Below are 7,123 nucleotides of genomic sequence, written 5' to 3' on the forward strand. Positions count from 1 at the left end.
TCCCTTCACCATATAACCTCCATGGAAGCCTTTGAAGGTTCTTGTGCCTTAGGAGAGCATAACTTAAGTCGGGTAGCGGTCTTTTGCCGGGTTTCTCCTTGTAGGTATGTCGTCATCATCATCCGTATCCTTGTCTTTGCAATTAGGGTTTGCTTGGTAGTGATAGATGATTGTGTTGTATATATAGGTGTTGCTTGATTGCTGGATGTTTCGTATGTTGGCATGGAGTGGTTGCAGTTGCTTAAAGGTAGGTTCACCTACTCAGTTTCTCTAGATGGTCTAGTGTATCGGTTGTTGTGTCGTTGTGGTTGTATTATGGTTGTGTTTGTGTGGCAGCATATATACGGTGGTCGGTCGGTATATACAGTTTGTTGGTTGTGTTGTATTGCAGCTGTCTGTGATTGTTTATCTCTGGTTCTCGAGATGCGTTCTCGGCTGAGTGAAGTCACTTGCGGGAGTGGCTTCACGCCCTAGTTTTGCCCTCCGTGGAACCCGCCACGGGAGGGGATGTGCACATTAATGGGACAGGGTTATCGCTCGGTATGATGAGCGGGGATTTGGTGGGTACGGCTGCGGTCCCCCCTGGGTGGCTGGTCCAGTGGGAGTCGGTGACGGAGATTGATTGGAGTGGGTGTGATTGTGTGTGTGACTGATTGTATTGTGTTGTGTTGATAGATGTTGTTGGTATTGTCATGTCTTATCTCAGTACTGACCTTGTGTGGTTGTCTTGTTGTTTTTATGTGTCTGCCGTGATCCCTTATGGCGAGCATTCGGTCTTAGCAGGTGTTGATGTTGTTGTTAGCTGGAGTCCTGGCGGGAGGAGTCTCACGAGTTTCGATGTAGATAGTGTGTAGCTCACGAGTTGTATCTTTATTTTGGTTAAGTTGTTTGTAAAGCTTGTAATATAACTATAAATGTCCTTTTATCGACTTTTGATGATTACTTACCTCGGGCAACCGAGATGGTAACGTCCTTATATGCTAAGGAAGGCCTAGTTAAGGCTCCTCTGAATATGGGGGTGTTACAAAGTGGTATCAGAGCGACGATTTTGGAACCTGTAACAAATGAACCTAATGAACTTAGTGTGTCTAATAAAATGAACCTGGTGTATGCATAATGGGAGCCCCAGCTGATGCTAGATTTTGGGTGAGTAGGCGCCCTCATTTCAAAATCTTGGCCCCATGGTACTTAAACCAGTCACAGGGTATGGGAATGTGGAGTCCGTGTGTATGTATGTCATGCGTATGATGATTGCGTCAGAACTATTTGTGGTCGAGTTTTTGCTAATGTAGATATGGGCATGGTAGTTGCTTTTGGATTGTATGTGGTGAAATTTTGGTATAAGTAGCGAGCTTATACGATGATTGTGAGAAACGTAAAAAGAATTTTATTTAATGGAAATGCGTGAAGGTGCGGGAGTGTATGCTATAATATGGAAGGTGGATGTGTTGGGGTTTACTTTCAGTTGTTAGTAATAGCGAACCTATATGAGTTTATAAATTCTACCGTAGCTATAATGATGCTAGTTAAGGGAGTGTTGAGATATGGTGCGAGAATTGGTGATTAGTGATGTGTATATGCAATGCTTGATAATTGAAACTTTCGCTTGTGTGGTGTTTAATTGTGTGGAATAATTTGTTTATATTGAAACTGGAACATGTTAAGCTTTAGTTTGATTATGTGGAATATAATTGGATGACATATGGAAGGATAATTATCGTTAATTATATGTTTTGCTTTAACATGAGAACAAGCTGATAGCCATGTGGTAAGACGAGTCTAAATATGATACAAAGACGTAATTGTGTATGAATGACTTGGAAGCAGATAAACCAAGTCGGGTAAATCGTTGTAGCGTTATATGATAGAAATCTTAACTGATGAGACGTATGATGTGCTTGAGTAGTAATGGTAATACATGAGTGAGTATGATGACTAGTGACGAATTCCGAACATGGTTTGGGATCGACACGCAATGTTATTTTTTTTTGCAGGAATCTTCAAAATTATTTCGTACTTCTGACCGAGTACTTAACCTTACTTGACCGAGTGCGAGTGCTTACTAGACCGAGTAGACCTCACTCGATCTAGTTAGGAGGCTATGACGTCGGGATGTGGAAATTTTCTGCAGATACTCGACGAAATAGCGCCTACTCGATCGAGTATAGGGCACTCGATCGAGTACCCTGGGCACTCGATTGAGTAGGCTACAGTACCGAGCTTCTTACGGGTTTCTTAAAACCCCTATTTCTTCTTATTCTCCTCATTCTTTCTTCTTTATTTCGAACCCTTAGCTCTTATATCCCTCAAAAGCTCTCATAATCTTGTAGTGTGGTGACTGATTTGGGTTGTTTCTCCTTATTTAATTGCATTCTTTTACTTTCCCACTTAATCAAGGTATGAATTTCTTCCCTATTTACATGATTTATCACTTTGAACTTGTTGGAATGGTAGGATTGACTGAAATTTCGATTCATATGGGCGAATTGTTGCTTTTAATTGTTGTAATGTGATTCATATGCTTCCCTTTCATGTTTATTAATGATTAATTACTCCAAAAATAGTATAGAAATTGCCAATTTGGGGCCGAAATTTTCTAGGGTTACAAAATCAAAATTTATTGTGGGTTGTTTTCTACATGTTAGATGATGAAATTGAGTACTACATGTTGTATGTACTATGTTGAAAGTTGGATTTTAGTGATTTTCACCTTAAAAGTTGCCTTAAAACTCCGTCTTAAAAGTGCCCCAAATTGAAATTCGTTTCCTATATTTGAAATTTAGTGTTGGACATGATTGTTTAAGTAAGGGTTAAACTTTAATATAGCAATGGTGATGTTAATTGATGGTGAATATGTCAAAATCGTTACAGCTGTAGAGACCGTCTGACAAGTCTAATTGAGTTGTTTGTTTCTAATATTGAAGGTTGATGATGATATGTTTAAAATTACCTTTCTATGAGCATGTACGAATATCTCACATGTTATTAAGTATGTATATGGAGTAGCATTTGAATCATGCTACGATATCCGAATTGGTTGAGTAAACCGTGTTTATCATGCTAAACTTTTCACAACTATAGAGATCGTCTGAGTCGCTATAAACTGAAGTTACATATCAAATTGGGAATTTGTTGGTGACAGTGTGTACCTAGCTGAGTATTCAAAGTTCAATTGTATGAATTATATGCCTTACATGCCTATGCAAATTTGTTTAAACCATATGCTGAAACAGATGCTGAGACTGAACTTAGGGACCCGTCAGAGCAAGAGGGGGAGGGCTTCACAGCCCGAGCCTGGGGAAGGTAGTGGACCCGTAGTACCCGCGGTACCGGAGTACCCTACGGTGGTGTTTGTAGACTTTAAATAGAGGGAGCGTTTTGTGGCGTTGCAGAAACGCAAAATGAGGCCTACCCGTTGTGTGGATACCACACTTCTGACTGACTTGGGAATTGAGACGGATGTCCGTCACATATTTGAGACTTTGGGGTTTACGGGGTTGTATCAGTTGAGGAAGCATACTTACCCTTTTATTACCTTGGAGTTTTTGAGCTCGTTTAAATACGAGCCAGCTGCACAAACTGTTGAGTTTCGTTTGATGAACACAAGTTTCCTGTTGACCATGGACCTCTTCGCGTCTCACCTTGGGTTGGCCAAGCCTCCCAAGGATTCCATCGGTGAGATTCCTTCTGAGTGCGGTGTCTGCCGCCTAATGCCTTGTCTTACCGGAAAGCCAGCTCCCACCTCAAGCAACATGTTGATTAATGATGTTCAGCATGTCACCTTGAGGATCTTTCTTCGTTCCCTTTCGAACCTCCTGTATGATAGACCGGATATCAGTAAACTGAACAATCATGAGGTGTTGCTTCATATGTCTTACCTCAACCCGGAGCGGACTGAGAGGGTGGTCTTTAATGTTCCTGCCATGGTCTGCGCTAGCCTTGCTTTGATGGCTACTGCCACTTCCCGGTACTTGAGTTGTGGCGCTATCACCACTCGGCTAGCTGAAAAGCTAACCTCCTTTGAGGCTTCTTCCGAGTATGTTCCTCTGGCTACACCGGTGCCTACTATGGACCGAGACTACTACCTCGACCTGAAATGGTTGAGAACTTTAGCTGATGGCAGCCTAGCTTGGAAGGTGTGGGGCATGAGCTGGATGAAGATTCCGGCTCCTGAGCACCTCCCACCGACAGAGCCGTTGGACCCGGTGGTTGTAGCTGTGGACTCCGATGAGGAGGAGGAGAGTGATGATGGACCTCGACAGTTGCGGATGTACCTCATTGATGACACGATCCTCCAGGTGATGCCCGAGTCGAAGAAGGGAGAGAATGGAGCTGTAGTGGAGGAGAGGCCTAGGTTGGGGAGAGGACCCCGTCGAGTGAGGGAGAGGACCGCCGAGACTAGACCACGGGCAGTAGCACCACCGCAAAGAAGACCCTTTTCCGTGTTACCCCTACCTCGACACCCCGGAGACGCGTTCGAGCTACTTGGCAGAGAGAGTGTCATCTACTTTGACACTCCAGAATATGCATGAGATGGCGTACACTCAGGGGATTGGGACCAAGGGACCGCATCCAGTGTGGTGGAGTGGAGTCGGGGACTATAGTGGGGTTTTCCACTCTTACGGGGTGGATCAGTCAGCTTGGGGGACACCTCAGTCCTTTGCTTTTGGTGGCTTGACCCCATGGTATGTGAGTCCTGGAGCTAGAGCGGGGGTTGATGCGGGTATTGGGTCATCGGGAGCGGGCACATCAGGAAGCGATGGTGGTGGAGATGAGGTGATGGAGGAGGAGCAGCAGCAGCAACAGCAGGAGTGATACTCCTTCCTATTCTTTATCTTTGTTATGGTTGATGGTGTTAGATTGTGGTCGTTGTTAGTTAGAACTTTTTTTTTGGGAATGGTATGGTTGGCCATAAGGCCGGATTTGCTAGTTTGACTTTATTGCAGGATTTTGGGAGTCGGGAAGTCATCCCGACTCATGTTATGTGACGATTATATATATATATATATATGTGGGTTATGACAGGATTTTCCAAGAATTTGACCGGTAGGTACTCGACAGAGTACCCCATACTCGGTCGAGTAGCTGCAGGTGTGACAGGAATGAGGCATTCTGATCTCAGGGCTTCTCGATCGAGTAGCCAAGACACTCGATCGAGTAGCGGGCACTTGATCGAGTACCACTACCTACTCGATCGAGTAGCACTGTTACAGGAACTTTCGTAAAATTAAAATTGTTTAATGGTTATATAATTACATGTTTGGTGTTTAACGTGATTATTGATGATTAGTAACACCTTTGAACCGTTAATTTCATATGTTGGAAGTCGTGCTTGGATCTTTGAAGCGTATTTGTAGTTAACAGTGAAGTAATAATTGTTTCTTGTTGTTTTTATCTTACTCCCGTCATATTTACTAATTAGTCACCGGAGTTGCATCTTATCATATACTTGTACATATGATATTAACATGCACTATTGACGTTGGCTAGTTATTCGTATATGCTTGCATATGTTGTATGGTTTAATGGTCGTCTAGCTAATGAGTAATGTCAATAATGAATAATATGGTTTTGATTTATGTCACGAGGCAAGTAATAAGTAACACATGTAGTAATTTGGTGGTGAACTTCGGGGACGGAGTTCCTTTTTAGAGGGGAAGAGTAATGTCGCAAAATAAAAAGGCCGATTTTGAAATTATGTTGTTATTTGTTTATAACGTTTCCTACGACTTTAGTCACATCTCTTGTATAGAAATATAATTGTTTACACTTGTTAGTGGAAGTAATTTGTATGCTGAAGTGAAGTTGAATAGTATACTTAAAAGGCGGTCACAGAAAGATAGTCATGAGGCCGTGTGTTGGAATAGAATTATATTGTTGAGTACATTAGTGGTGATAAAGTGACATGTTTCGCGTTGTTGGTTGTTGCTAGTGAAAGTGTAACCTTGTACCGTGTCGGGTATTTCAAGTAATATATTGTAGGAGTCGGTCTATATGGAGTGTTAGACAGTTGATGATGATGACATGGGGGATGGTATTTCCGGGGAGTAGTGACCTGTGTCGAAAGAGTAGTGAAGTCGTTGTGTTCCCGTGTCTTGTGCGTTGAGATAGGTGAGTTGAACTTCGAGGACGAAGTTCTTTTTAAGGGGGGAAGACTGTAATACCTGCCCTTTTAGAGACCCTTTGACCAGCGTTGACTGACCTTGGGAGCGATAACAGTCCTTAGAAGTGCGTGCCAAGTTACCTTGGGTTGTGAGTTGTGCGTGGTAATCGATAGAATAGAGGCTACTCGATCGAGTAGCTCGGATACTCGATCGAGTAGAGGACACTCGATCGAGTATGTGGGACACTCGATCGAGTAACGGGTTTTCAGCGAGGGTTTATCATCGCGTTTTGTTAAATCCGCAAAACATTTCCGCTTCATTTATTCAGATCCTTAGGTCGTCTCCTTCCCTTCCCTTCACCATATAACCTCCATGGAAGCCTTTGAAGGTTCTTGTGCCTTAGGAGAGCATAACTTAAGTCGGGTAGCGGTCTTTTGCCGGGTTTCTCCTTGTAGGTATGTCGTCATCATCATCCGTATCCTTGTCTTTGCAATTAGGGTTTGCTTGGTAGTGATAGATGATTGTGTTGTATATATAGGTGTTGCTTGATTGCTGGATGTTTCGTATGTTGGCATGGAGTGGTTGCAGTTGCTTAAAGGTAGGTTCACCTACTCAGTTTCTCTAGATGGTCTAGTGTATCGGTTGTTGTGTCGTTGTGGTTGTATTGTGGTTGTGTTTGTGTGGCAGCATATATACGGTGGTCGGTCGGTATATACAGTTTGTTGGTTGTGTTGTATTGCAGCTGTCTGTGATTGTTTATCTCTGGTTCTCGAGATGCGTTCTCGGCTGAGTGAAGTCACTTGCGGGAGTGGCTTCACGCCCTAGTTTTGCCCACCGTGGAACCCGCCACGGGAGGGGATGTGCACATTAATGGGACAGGGTTATCGCTCGGTATGATGAGCGGGGATTTGGTGGGTACGGCTGCGGTCCCCCACTGGCAGGGCTGGTCCAGTGGACAGTCGGTGACGGAGATTGATTGAAGTGGGTGTGATTGTGTGTGTGACTGATTGTATTGTGTT

Source organism: Silene latifolia, chromosome X, assembly GCF_048544455.1.
Source record: "Silene latifolia isolate original U9 population chromosome X, ASM4854445v1, whole genome shotgun sequence".
Lineage (NCBI taxonomy): Eukaryota > Viridiplantae > Streptophyta > Magnoliopsida > Caryophyllales > Caryophyllaceae > Silene > Silene latifolia.